The following is a 14,312-nucleotide window of genomic DNA, read 5'->3' on the forward strand; positions in this document are numbered from 1 at the left end:
ACATTCGAAATCAGTATGTTGAGAAGCTTCCTGCTCAGAGGACTTGGAGTGGTTACTGTATAGTAGTTACCGAAGTCACATAAATTGCAATAACATGATGTATCATCCAGAGGAGGTGGTAAAGTTGTCTCTGGCCATGAGCTATTTAAGAGAGAGGTTCTTGCATGCTGTTTTGAGCCCCAAAAAGTGAGTTAAGGCATCCTGTGAGAGTCCCTCCTTTCCTGTAAGTCACCGCTTTTGGCAAACCCCTGAAGTCATAGCTGGGGCAGGATTCCAACTTCCCTTTTTAGTTTCATCATGTGTGTCTGGGTTCTCTCATTTTTGATGATCATATTAGGAGACCAGAGGCTAAAACGATGGTGTGTCACTGCTTTGTGGGAAGAGGGTTTGCCCAGTTCAAGAACTCTGTGGTTGAAGCGGTATGATTGGGACCAGCACTGTGACTTACTGCCAGGGCAGGAATCTCTTGGCTAAATTGGCACATGTGCTACCACAGCGGCTGTGGAAGGCCGTCCACTACCCCTGGGACCACCTGCTTCACAGGCCAGTCCGCAGATCACCGGACTCAACCAGTAGCCACTTCTGAAAAGAGTCATCAGTTCCAAAGGAATCTTTGTGTTTGCATATTTGAAGCCAAGATAATTACTGGTAGCCTCTGCATAACAAATGTAATTTCAATTAGACTCTTTTTCCAAATTAAAAACTATTGCTTGTGTGAAATGAGTATTCCCGGTTTTTTAAAGTGCATTTTTAATGTTTTTATTCTGGGAACATTAAGAGCATTGAACAAAAGATTGTCCAATTACTATATAATGTTAACAAATATGTCGAATCCTTCACTTCCGTGGCAGCAAGCGAAGCTGGTGAAGCAGGACTGTGCGGGATGATTATCACAGAGATTTTTCAACCCCAAGCTAGATGGGATGATATTTGAAAGTGTATGGCTACAGAATAGACTTTTTTGGCTTTAAAGAAAAGTTACAAGGGGTTGGCAAACACTTCTTCATGGCTTAATATCCGTAACATTTAATAATGTTGTGTTTCTTGTGTTGAAATAATGTTGCAACTTATGCTCACATTTAGGCTATTGAATAAAATTAAAAACGTGATATAGCCTTCTGATGGTATATAAAAAAGATTGATCGAACCCCCCAAAAAGTGTCACAGTATATAAGATTATCTTAGTGTCTCAGGCGGATTCCAAAAGGATGGAATCGAATAGGAAAATCAAACCTGCGGTCCTTATCTCCTTGCCTCGCTAACTGGTTTCTGTGGCTTTCATAGCCTGGGAACTTATCTGCACATAGTCTAGCAATTGGGGCTATCACTCTTGTTGATGAAGAGGAGTTTGTTTTTGTTTTTGTTTTTGTTTTGCTGGTATCATGGATAAAAGAGCTTAGGAAAAGTGAATATCCATATGTATTCTCTCCATCTGACATTGTATCCCCAGGCTCAGGCTTCTCCAGAGCGTTGCTTCTTTATATCTAGGGAAAAGTAATTTTAAAAATTCCCTGCTAAAATGGATCTTGGATGTTCGTTTTCTATTTTCTAAAGGAAGGTTGGCTATTTTGCCCTTGAGCCTTAAGAAATGTTGCTGATTGGCTGTTTGTTATTTTTTAATAGTATATGGCATGTATCCAAGTAAGCATTCCAATGACCTCGACAATAAAACGTGGTTCTTGGCTGCAAGGTCTATTGGGGGATGGCAGGCTGCCAGCCATTCATACATCATTTACAGGTGGCTGTTTCTGACAGGCCAGTGTTAGTTATTGTAAATGAGTGACAGTCCCTATAACTCACCTGTAAGCCTTACCCTGCCGGCCCAGGGCTTCCGAGATCCCCCGGCCCCTTCACCACACGTGCTCGTCCTCCACGAAGACTCACATGCACAGACCCTCCCGGGCATGCTGCTGCCCGCCCCGGCTCATCAGGACGGCGAGCTACCTTGTATGTGATTGACGATAATTAGGTTTCAACTGCCTTCTGATGCAGAAATACACACTATTACAGCACGGCCAATTCTGCTCCTGCAATCTTGCCTCTGAAAGGGTATTGATTCACTCTTTCACATTTTTAAAAGGTCATGGCAGTAATTCCATCTGAACTGTGCTAAGTGAAAATAGTTTGTAGAAATAATATAGTTGCTTCTTAGTTCCGTTGTAATTGAAAGCCACAATGGCTTGTTTTTTTAGTATATTTTAATTACACGTGTCTCCTTGCCCCGTCTTCCCCTGATGAAGTGTTTGTAAAGTTATAAAGCCAGCGGCCCTCTGTGGTAATGTCTTCCGACTTTTTGGCAAAGAGGACTTTTTGTTTTCCTACTGTATAAGGTGGGCCTAACCAAGCACTGGGTCACACCACCTTATTAATTTAAGAATTAAAAACAGAAGACTTGAACCTTTTCCCTGGCACTGTCATCTACCTGCCTGCTTTAATAAGATTAGAATATATTGGCTTTGGTGAGCAGGATGCTAAATTTGCTTACTTTCTGCAAATTTTCATTGTAGCTAAACAGCCTTTTCTGGGTTGACTGAAAAATATTATTCTTGCTACTTATCAGACCATAATAAAACAAGTTGGCTATGAGAGTGTATATCTCCTGCAATGTACCCACCCTAGCAGGTGACAGGAAACTATGAATGATCTGGCATAAATTACTGGAGTACTCAGATTGCAGTTTGAGACTTTTTTCTACATCTTCAGCTTTTCCGAGGTAAAAGGGTTTTAAAGTGCTTGAACCACATGTTTTGGGAAAGCGGATGATCAGATTTTACGCTCTAAGCCACTCTGGATCTCTCTTCTAGTGAGAGGGGGGGAAGACAGTCTCAGCTGTTTCTAGCCTCAAAAATGAGCCCGTTATTGTATTTGCAAACTAAGGGGCATAGTCTCATCCGGAGCATGGGGATTTACGCACCTAATTACCATTAACGCTAATGGCATTTATGTCTGTACAGCCCCACACATCAAGATGAGAATATATTTCCATGTCTTCATGCTGTGAAAGTCCATTTAATATCATTCATTTTACAACTGATTTTTTAAGATGATGTCCACATTCTGTCATGGCATACAGATGCCTAGTTGAAAGTAAATGTGGGAAATATTGGGAAGGGATGTGATGGCTAAACTTGTTCGCGTTAATGAAATATTGCTAAACTCAAATCCGTTCATACTCTTTAAACACAATGCTCTAGTCGGCTTTGAAACTGCCGGCATACTTTTCATAGTGTTATAAATTTATCAGCCTAATGGGACATTTTGTAGATGTTTTCCTTTATAAGTGCTTTAACAGGAGTAGGTATTCCATTGATGCAAAATTCAGCTCAGTGTTTCATTTCTTAAAGATGAGAATGTCTTTTCAGATGAGAATGTCTTAAAGATGATAATGTCTTATCAGAAATTAAGTGGTGGATGGTGCCCTTCATCTCTTCAAGGAAAGAAGGAAAGAAAATTCACTCCCTGCTGAACTCTGCCCTCTTTTGGCCTCTGGGAACATCCCAAGAGCAGGGCATGCTTTGCAGCTGGAAACAACACTGGTCATCGGAATCTGAGGTGGTTCCACCTCTTCATTGTTTATTTGATTGTCTTTATTCCTCAGGCCCAGCAGCCTATTGAAAAGCGTCTTCACGTCTATGCTGGCCAAGCAAATTCAGATCCAGGTCTTGATTGATCTCTCCCAGGACTTTGACCATTAAAGGAAAATAATGGATCTATCTCACCTGTCCAATCTCTGAAACCCTTATCTTTGAGCCAACCCAAAGCAAAAGGGTTCCATGCTTAAAGCATAAAAATAAGAAGGGAGGCTTCCCTGGTGGCGCAGTGGTTGAAAGTCCGCCTGCCGATGCAGGGGACACGGGTTTGTGCCCCGGTCTGGGAGGATCCCACATGCCGCGGAGCGGCTGGGCCCGTGAGCCATGGCCGCTGGGTCTGCGCGTCCGGAGCCTGTGCTCCGCGGTGGGAGAGGCCACAACGGTGAGAGGCCCGCGTACCACAAAAAAAAAAAAAAAAAAAAAAAGGACAGGCATGTGCAGAAGTCCTTCCTGAGAGGGCTCTTTGGGCCTTCTTCATAGGTACACAGCCTTCTCTGGAAGAAAGTGAAGGGTTTCACAACAGATCTCAGAAGGCTGCCTAAAAGAGTGAGGTCACTTCTCAGTTGGCCAACCATGCCCAGCTAGGTGACCTCAGGCAAGCCACTGGACCTCTCTGAGCCAGTTTCCTCATCCATAAGATGGAACAGGATGAATACTGAGTGTTTTACCAGTGCCATGTTGTATCTGGCTTTTATAAATATTGGGATTTTGGTGAATTACAATGAATAACCAGAAGGAAATACTGGTTTCCAAGGGATTATGCAGAGGAGGAGGTGAGAGTCTAGAACACTAGATGCCCTGACACTGTACACTGGTGGATAACATGCTGTCCTAGAGCTTAATGCCCAAGTCCATCCCCTACCTTGATATGTGATTCCTTCGCACTCAACTCGGTGACTTGACTGTTTAACTGCTGCTGTCAGTGGCACTGAAATTGAATCTCAAGGGGCGGAAGGCAGGGGGTACTTGGTGAGGAAGTTGTCCCAGCAGTAGCATCTTTCCTGGCACCACCAAACTGGCATGCGGGTGTTGCCTTACCTCACCAATCACCAACATTCTCTGGGTTTTTTCCTCTTAAGATCGCTATTTCCTCAATCATACTGATCACAGAACTCTTGTTAGCCCCAAAGACATTGCCCTCCAAATTCCCCTGATTCTAGGAATGCACTGTTTTCACCCAGTGCCCTAGAGTCGTGTTTTGTGCACCCACGGCCCCTTCCACTCCACACGTAGTACAGGTGTTTTTGAAAAGACCATTGTTTCGCTTTAATCACGTGGACTCCCTTATTCTCATTTTTAGAAATAAGGCTTCTTTAGTATGAATTCAGTGCTTAATTGGGCACCTACTACGGATCAGCATCCGGCAAGGACCTGGGGATAGTGTTGAACGGTACACCACCCATGACCTCTCTGACTTGAATAGTTCACATTTGCAGAGGGTTTAACAGCTGCAGAGGACGTTCGCATACCTTTTCTCGTGTGCTTTTCTACAACAGTTGGGAAAAGGAAGTCCAGCACATGATAGTATGATTTCTATTGCAAAGGAAACATGGAAACAGAAAGAATAGACAACTTGCTCAGGATGCCACGGGTTAGTAGGGTTGAGTACTGCCTCCAGACCATGTCTTCGACTCCAGACGTCTTGCCGTGTGCCTGCTCAGAGCCACAAGTCAAGACCAAGGTATTCCTGGTTAACACTTCTCAGTGTGTTCCCTGTTTCTGAGATGCATCTGACCCTCTGAGTGAAAGAATAACCCGGGGGCCCCAGTAGCTTGGAAGGGCTGGCAAGAGGTTTAACCCAAGTCTATGCCTTGCTTGTTGGCTTCATGCCTCCTTCAGGTGCTGAGGCAAGGGCAGCCCATCCACTCTTGAAGTTCCCAAGCTCGCAGTTGTGTACTTTTTGAACTTACACTGTTGAGAAATATCAAGGTCAGAACACCGTTGAAGAACCTTCTCCCTCCTAAGTTGCCGCGTTTATATGGTATTGTTTTCCGTTAAAGAAGGTTCTCTTAAAAATGAGGTTGAGATACCTAAAGAAATTGCTTCAATCAGCAGCAGGGCTTAATGACTGTTAATGGGAAGTGGAGATAGGATAGTAAGTGTTACTTTGATTAATAAGAGAACTGCAGAGAATTTAAATTGTGCCACTGATGGATTATTTTCTTCAAGCTTGATAAGCATTTCTAATTTGTTCTTAAATTTGGTCAATACTGTTAAAGGCAGCAAAATGAAGTATAATTAATTCTATCACCGCCGCTCAGACCAAGTGTTACTAAGAAACAGATTATGACGCAGACGACAGCAGAAGTCCCAGTGTTGACAGTTTGATGCTTTGAATGCCTGTCAGTGCTTGTTAGCCTGAAAGAATGAAGAAAATATTTCTGTACCTTGATTTTGAGATACCTAAAACTGTTTTTTCATCTGTGCAGGGTCCACCAACCTCACACGGGGAATATCAATAAGATGATCAACTGACATTAAAATGATCCTGCTTAAGAGGTATAGAGAGTAAATAAAAGGTTGAGACGTACATCAGTTAAAACGTTAAGAGCTGCACGCTCGTTTTGAATTAATCACTAAGCAAATGAGATACTGATCTGATGTTGAAAGAAAGCTTTACATATTTCCTCTTTTTCAAGATTCTGCCCCGTATTGTGAACCATGCTTTTCTTTACCTAGCAAAGATAGATAAGCAAATAGCACATAATAATTTTAGCAAATAAATAGAAAATTAATTTTATTCAGAACTGTGGATAAGCAGATGGAACTGAGAGAAAGGATAGTTTATTTTAGTAGACAATTTTATTTAGCATGAGTGCTGGGGCCTAGGATGGCATGAAATTAGACCTATATCTCCCCTCGTCTTCTGAAAACAGCAGGATGTAAAGTGTGTAAAGTTGCTGGGTGAGTAGTCTTGGGTTAATTTAAAACCTAAGTGTGTCGGAAGATGGGAGAATTATAAGAAGTACATTTCAGACCAGAATGTGAAAGTCAAGACATTCTAGAAGCCGTTGGCTGGAAAGCTTAACTTTGGAGACAGAGTACTATATCTAGAAAAAGCCAGAACCAGAAGGTGCCGGAAGCCCAGGTTCTGGAGCTGCTTCTGCCACTGCAAAGGGCCACACGCCTTTAGATGAGCCTCTTAATCATTCTCAGAGTATGTTCTCTCCTCTGGAAGGTGAAAGTTTGGCAGCGCAACTGGTCTCCCACATCCTTTGACCCTTGTAAATGCTGGTGTTTGAGGAAAGCTCAAGCATGAGATGTTAAAATGATCCTTTTAAAGCCTTTGGCTCAAAATGCTGTGGTCAGATAGTAGAAATACCCACTGTGCTTCAATCCTGTGATCTCCCAGGGTGGATAACACTCTGCAAATGGAAGGTGGCCTCCACACCCATCACGTACCTGTGCTCCTTCCTGGGGGCAGAATGGTGAGTCAGCCTGGCTCATCTGTGCCTTCGAGAAGCTTAGACGCTAGCGGGGAGGCAAGCAGGAAGCAAGGGAATAAACCATCGCGTAAGTGAGATATTCTTTCGACGAGTGCATTGAAGAGACGCAAACCAGGAAATGTCTGCATCAGATGGGGTCAGAGAAGACTCTCTGGCAGGGGGAAATGGAGAGTGAGAAACTGACCCAGGCAGAGGCAGATAAGGGGAAATAGGGAAGGGAGAATTCCAGGCTTGTTTGCCTGAAAGATTAAAGGCAGAAAGAAACATGGTTCTCTTCTGCATCGTCTCATTGCCTTGTCTGCACTTTTCTTCTCTATTACATACACTTGCAAGGTGTTCTTGTTAATTCAAGAAAAACCAAGCAGAGAAAACATCGCTTCCATTGCTTTTTACTCAGTCACTCTCACCTCTAGCAACTCAAATAATTTTGCCTTTGGCTTTCCAGATTGCTGCCGACAATTCAAGTTTAAAAACCTAGAGTTGGGTTATTTCCATTCACACTGTATCTCTGTGTTTGCCCATAGAATTTGGTACAACTTACATCTTTAGAATTACTGTATAATGCTCAGAGGTGTGAAACGCCATTTCGAGTAATGCCTTTCTTCAGTTAATATAAATATTGATGGCGGCGGGGAGCAGTAAAACAAGTCATTAAATACTCCAGTGCAAGTGTGTCCCACACATGGCTGGAAGTTACAGAAATCACACCAGGCTCCGAGAAAACCACTGCATGTGATCAGAGCGCTTGCATGCCCAGCTCCCTCATGCCAAATTGGGAAACAGGCGCGTGTGGCGGAGGCGTGGACACCAACAGGAGAGACCGGGCACTGGGGCTGGAATGGCACTGCCGGTCCATTCTGCCCACGGTGCCTTCTGCTACCGCCCTAATGAATTCCTGGGTGAGGCACAGACCTGTGAAAGATCGCAATCAGCAGCATAAGGGAGCTCTGGTGCTCCGAAAACAAAGAAACTTTAAATCTAAAGTAGTAACCCTATAAAACCGGCTAAGGATTTGGAGAGTAATAAACCCCTCCTCTGCTGCCATTGGATTGTTTGACAGCAGCGTCTGTGTCCATGCGGAACTTGGCGTGGGTCACTAGGGGAGTGGAGGGACCAGCTGATGGGGCCAGATCACACGGTTGTTGCTTGATTCCTAGGATGAAGAACGAAAGGAACCGTTTCCTCATTTTATAACACTGTCCCCAAGGATGCCAGTCTGCTATAGATTTTGAAGCTCCACAGTGCGGGGTACCCTTTCTTCAAGGTGTTTTTAATGGGCTCTGGGTTGTCAAAGACTCCGCTCTGATAATGAGGCTGTGAGCCCCGCGTGAGGAGAAAGCTCTGTAATGAGGTAGGAGGACAATTTGTTACAGTGATGTGGTTACTTGGCCATAATATCTTTTTGAGGTTTATTAAATCATATAAAATTTCAATTTACACTGTAATATTCTATAAAAGATGGAGCACACAGAAGTAATAAGTATGACAACATTTCTTTCATTTATGAATCGTACTGTTGATTGTGTTAACGCTGTCACATCCAGCAGCAGGATTATTTAGGTCGGGACAGTAATTTTCTATCTCCAATTTAATTTTGTAAAAGTTAATTACAAATTAGAATAAAATGAAAGCAGTTATGGAAGGCAGCAAAATGCTGAGACAGGATGTTATTGGGGGGAAATATTTACGCAGGTTGCTCCTGGTGGAGATCAGTGTTATGGAAACCCAGGACTCCCGGCCTCCATGTCACCCATTTGTTGGAGGAAGAGAAGCTCTGGGGTTGATCTACTAGGAAATGAACTGTCCTTGGGGGAACTTAGGGAATCTCAGTGCTCATTCTAGTGAAACCGCTTCCTTTCCCAGACAGGTCACAAAGCTTGTCCCTGTCGCCCAGCAAGGAGGTGACAGAATGAGGATTAGAATTCCAGTCTCCTGACACCAGGTCAGTCAACTTTCACTTCACTCTAAGGTGGGTGTAGATTTGTTTCTGCCTTAAAAGGTGGACAGGGAGGTGTGTAGGGGATAGAGGAGGTAGAAAGTTTCTCCAAACCTCACCACAAGCCAATCTGTGTGCTGGGAGATGGAAAATTGAAATGCAAGTAGCATTTCAAGGGGACCTTCCCAGTCATCTTTTCCTCCCCTGTTGAACCCTTTTTCCATTTCCTAACAACAAATTTCTTCGATAGACTTTCTACCAAAGCAACTCAGCCATAGAGCTGGTTACAACCCTGCAGGAGTTGCTCTGGCCAACCTGGCCTCCAAGTGAGAAAGGAGCACCAGAGACAGAGACTGAGCCAGAAGAGGAGAGGATTCCCAGGCCCTGGATATGAAACTCCAGTCCTTCATGTCCCTTCCCCACTATTTCCCCATGTGTGCTGTGCTCTGTTCCCCTGGGACTTGGTCAAGGGTGTTTTGCCTCTCGCTGAGAAGGTGGGTGAGCTTAATGGCACCCCGTTTATGTCCTTCCACATTCACCCCACTCTTCGCCAATCACATGGTCTCTTCCCCTTCCCATCCTCGCTACCGTACTTCAGCCATTTCGGGGCCCTTTGTGATATCAAGATTGACTTGCTAGGTGAGAGGCTTTTATATTTAGTTTTTAATAGAGCAAAAGTGACTCTAGATTTGTTAATATTCTTTAGGTTACATAGGACAAATTACAGATAAGTGAATCAGTAATGAAATTTGTAATGAGAATTTCTCAAGTATGAAAGGAAAGTTAATTGTGGGATTTTACAGCCATTATAGTTTATATCATAAATGCAAAAATGACCAGGGCCATTTAATTACAGTAGGCACACACTAAATTTTTATGGAGTGCCATTTTGTTAAAGAGGTACTTGGAGCATTAAGAGCAAATACCATCCTAACAGTGGGTCCAGGTAGCTTTCGAAACATCAAATAAATATGCTATTGCTACAAAATTGTTCCTTAGATACTGTAATTGACATGATGACTAATGAGATGGGTTTATTCTCACAGCTTCATGTACTCAGTTTACAGTGTCTGAAAGTTATTTTTTCTGCCATCCACAGACCTGGAAGGAAGCAGAAAAATCCCTCTTGGAAAACACTATCTCTGCTGCTTCTCTAATTAACCTTCAAAAATGCATTTTGAAATATGGAAGTTGGTGCTGACGTAGGAATTGGATTGCCTCAGAAAAAAAAAAAAAGACCCAAGTGCTAATTTGTTCCTTATTAAGTATCTGACATGTCAAAATTACAGGCAGTTAATGTCTTGGTGCCTTTCAGCAGGGCTGGAGACAGCTTTTCCTGTGGGCCAGGCACAGCAGGTGGCTCTGGTACCAGGTACCCCAGAAGCCAGAGCTGTCTCCACTGCACCCCCCAGTCCAGGTCTTCCTTTTACTACCCCCCATCCAGCCAGGGTCCTGTGGGCAACAGATTCCCCGATCTCTACGGAAGGAGGACATCTAGGGGGACTGACTTGGAATCGTGGAGCATCCCCCATCATTGTGGGTTTGGGGGATGCATCCCCTCCTCACCTTGTCACCCCAGGCCTCAGAGGCTTCCAGAATAGGAAAGAAGAGTTCATAGGAAGAAGAGCCATATTCACTCTGGACCCCCGAACATGTTTCAGGTTGTTTTGGAAACCCAGGGTAGAGGTACCCCCATTATTTGGGAAATCTAGGGAGGTTGTCCCTCTCTCCATTATCCAGTGAAGTCCCTTGGAGGAGGTTCTTCTAGGCAATATTCCTTTCCCTAGTAAAAGCAAAGGAAAGATATATGTGGTCTCCCATGTCTAATCAATGGAGCCGGAATTCAAGAACTGTTGATTTGGAAAACCTGCATTCGAGACCCTGCTCTGCTGTGCAGTAACCACAAAACTTTGCCTGCTCATCTGGAAAACAAGAAAGTAATAATGATCCCAGTTTCCCGGAGATATTGTAAACATCTGATAATTTAGTGAAGAATTTGTAAATATAAAATCAGGATCTCACACGTTCTTAGCAGCTTTATTCACAGTAGCCAAGGGATAGAGGCAACCTATGTCCACAGATAAACAAAATGTAGTAACTACACACAACAGAATATTATTCATCCTTTAAAAAGGAAGGAATTTCTAACACGTGCTACAACATGGATGAACCCGGAGGACACGTTAAGTGAAATAAGCCTGTCACAAAAGGACAAATACTGTGTGATTCGACTTATATGAGGTACCCAGAGTAGTCAAATCCATAGAGGCAGAAAGCAGAATGGTGGTTGCCAGAGGAGAATGGGGAGTTATTGTTTAACAGGTGCAGTGTTTCAGTTTTGCAAGATGAAAAGAGGTCTGGAGATGGAAGGTGGTGTTGGCTTTACAACAGTGCGAATGTACTTAATGCCACAAAACTGTACGCTTAAAAGTGGTTAAGGTAGTAAACTTTATGTGTATTTTACCATAATTATTTATGTGTTTTATTGTTCCCTTATTATATTAATGTGGATATCTATTTTATTTATGTACATTAATTTTATTCTAGGTTAGAATTCAATTCTATCGTTATTTATTCTATTGCTCAGATTGTTTCAGCTTTTGGCTCCTTCATAGTTCCTGTGATTTTCTTTAACAGACTCTCATGGTTTTATTGGAGCATTTTCCTATTTTCTGGCACTCAAGATGTTCCAGGCTCATCTGGTGTTTTCCATGCCCTGGCTGAGAATCAGCCACTTCTTCAAAAGCCCTGAAACCTTTTATTGGAGAGTGGTGTGTAGAAACCCTGATATTGGGTTGTAGGTGTGCTTATCATTACTGAGGTGGTATTGCTTTTAGCCCCTCATATCTTTTTCTTTCTCTCTCTCTGTATATATATTAAAAACCATGGATTTATACTGATACCTATGACTCCAAACTAATACCCCAGGGGTCATTTTATACTGGTTCCTCTTCTTATTTGTAACATCCTTCTCCAACAGTGAGAACCCAGCTCTCATTTATCTATGATATATTTACTTATTTGTTCAATTCCACTATATACATAAAGTAGTTCCAGACCTGCTAACCCATACTCCTATAAGAAACAGTGTTTATACACAGTTCTTTTTGTCCTTAGCCTCACAGTATCCAGTCTGGTTGCAATAGAGTTAATTCATTTGTTAGTCTTTGTATCCCGTTTTGGGTCTCCCCATCCACATCCTGGTTGCTTTGAATTATTTATTTATTTATTTATTTATGGGGGGGATATGTGAAGCATTACTATGGTCTAAGAGGAAGAGTTGGTTACATAAGATGTTCTCAGAGAAGGATGGCTCCCTCCTCCTCCTGCCCACCCTCTCCCATTTTCCTCTTCTCTCCACCCTTCCCACCTGCCTCCCGTAGGTAGCCAACAGCCTTGGTTTCTGATTTATCCTCTCTGTATTTCTTTTGCACAAGTGATCAGACACCTATTTTCTTATATCCCCTTCTTACACAAAGGGTAGCATACTATAAACACTCTTATGGACTTTGCTTTTTTCACTGAATAGTACGACATGGAATCTTTACATTTTTCAAAATGGGGCATGAGTGTCAAAAGGCTGAGAGGTGCTAGGTGGCTGGACAATCTTCAATCACTTTGAAATCGAAGGATTCTAATGGAAGACCAGAAAGATCCAGTCTAGAAGATGAGTCTAGAAAGACTAGATGGTCCGTGCTTTCAAAGACCCTCCAAGGGAACTAAGAAGACTAAATGTGTCTGCATGGAAAAAACATTGTCAACCTGCTGAAAAGAATTGCATTCTCCTAATATGCCAGGAGAAAAGTAACAGCAACAACTTTGTCAATGAAACTCCAGGGGGAAAAGAGCAAAGCAATAATAATAATGCAAGGCAGCTGAAAGCTCCCGGATTTAGAGAAATCCCGAGGTTCGGCTGAAAATGACCCAGCTTCCGGCTCTTTGCAGGTCACGTGTCACTTAACTTCCTTCAGTCCACTCCCTGTGTTGGGTCCCTTATGTCAGTGTTTCTCAGACCTCAGTGTGCACCAAAATCCCCTATCTTTTTAAAATGCAGGTTCTGCTTCAAGAGGTCTGAAGTGTGGCCTGAGATTCTGCATTTCTAACCAGCTCCCAGGTCATGCCAGCACTGCTGGTCCAGGGACCATACTTTACGTAGCAAGACCTTGTATGGTCTCTGTGACTCAGGTACCAAGAACTTGTTCCTTCAATATGGAATCAATATGATTGTCCCCAATACACAAAAATCCCAAGAAAAAGCTGACTCATACACTCCTGGCTTTGCATTCATCTGTTTACTAAACTGTCTGGAATTCCTGATCGGATTAGAAGACAACAACATAAAAACATTAAAATGTGCTTACTGATGCCTATGATTTACTACAAAACAAAAGCTTTACATTCACTGAAAAGCAGATCCTAAGCCTTTATAGATATGCCTGCTGTGCAGGGCAGATTCCACACAGGTATTTGCTGAATTTCTCTGATGTGTGCAAGACAGGATTGAAATTAAAAGAACCTTAGCCTCTGGTGGATTTTGATTTTAGTTCCATCTAAGGAGGGTTAATTAGACCTTGGACTTGCTTCAGGATAGCGATCAGTATGTAACACAGTACTGACTCTGCAAAACCCGCTCCATCTATCTCAGGTTTCCTGAATTGAATTCTTGTTCATGAATATGGAATAAACTCACACGCACACTGTACCTCCTTAATGCCTCTCAAAAATTTTTTTGGAAAATACGTGTGCTTCTAAGTCCAAGAAAGACAGGAAACATATTTTCACACCAGCTTCGGGTCCCTATATTAAGAAAGTACACATTGTAAAAGAACTTTCCATGGTCAGTGTCAATGTATGAGGGTTAGCACACAAGTTCTACAGCACAGTTAGTAAATAAATTATGAGTTAATTCAAATGTTCCTGGGAGAAGAAAATATGTTATAGGTTTAGCAGGAAGCTCTTGCCCAGAGCAGCATCTGTGGGACCAGGAGCACATTCACTGTCTTCTGTGGAAGCAAGACTTGGCTTGATCTTCCTTTAGACACAGCCCCGGGGTTCTTGGGAAGTGCCCTTGATCCATCCAAGAGCCTCATGCAGGCTTGAAATCAGGGCATTTTCTTTCCTTCACCCACTCCCTCTGATTACATTTGATTATCTAGCCCAATAACAAGTCCGATTCCATGGTTCTGGGGGTGTCCACCTTATGTCTCAGACCCCTCCCCTCATCGGCCCCCCGGCCCAGGCCCCTGCTCTCTCACCTAAGGTACTGCAATAGCCTCGCACCTGCCCCTGACGTCATAAGTTCAAGTCCCTCTGTGCCGCTGTCCCAAGAAACTAGCCACA

The 14,312-nt window shown here is 43.0% G+C and overlaps 1 protein-coding gene across 5 annotated transcripts in view; it reads left to right on the forward strand.

The window, feature by feature from the left end:
• The window catches only part of SKAP2 (src kinase associated phosphoprotein 2), a 181,337-nt gene extending 167,663 nt beyond the window's left edge, over nt 1-13,674 (forward strand). For 2 of the 5 annotated variants that reach the window (XR_002646198.3, XM_022584660.3), the window contains one exon: nt 1-1,109. This exon is cut by the window's left edge. The gene's annotated coding sequence lies outside the window, so the exon portion shown is untranslated. Of the gene's footprint in view, nt 1,110-4,890; nt 5,272-6,019; nt 6,090-8,193; nt 8,388-8,899; nt 8,979-9,222 lie in introns of those variants that run through there. The other 3 variants (XR_016394309.1, XR_016394308.1, XR_016394310.1) reach the window with 3 other exon arrangements.
• Nucleotides 13,675-14,312: the final 638 nt, after the last annotated feature.

This window comes from Delphinapterus leucas, chromosome 9, assembly GCF_059928025.1.
Source record: "Delphinapterus leucas isolate spDelLeu-1000000601 "Yukka" chromosome 9, BTC_Dleu_Yukka2, whole genome shotgun sequence".
NCBI classification, from domain to species: Eukaryota; Metazoa; Chordata; class Mammalia; order Artiodactyla; family Monodontidae; genus Delphinapterus; species Delphinapterus leucas.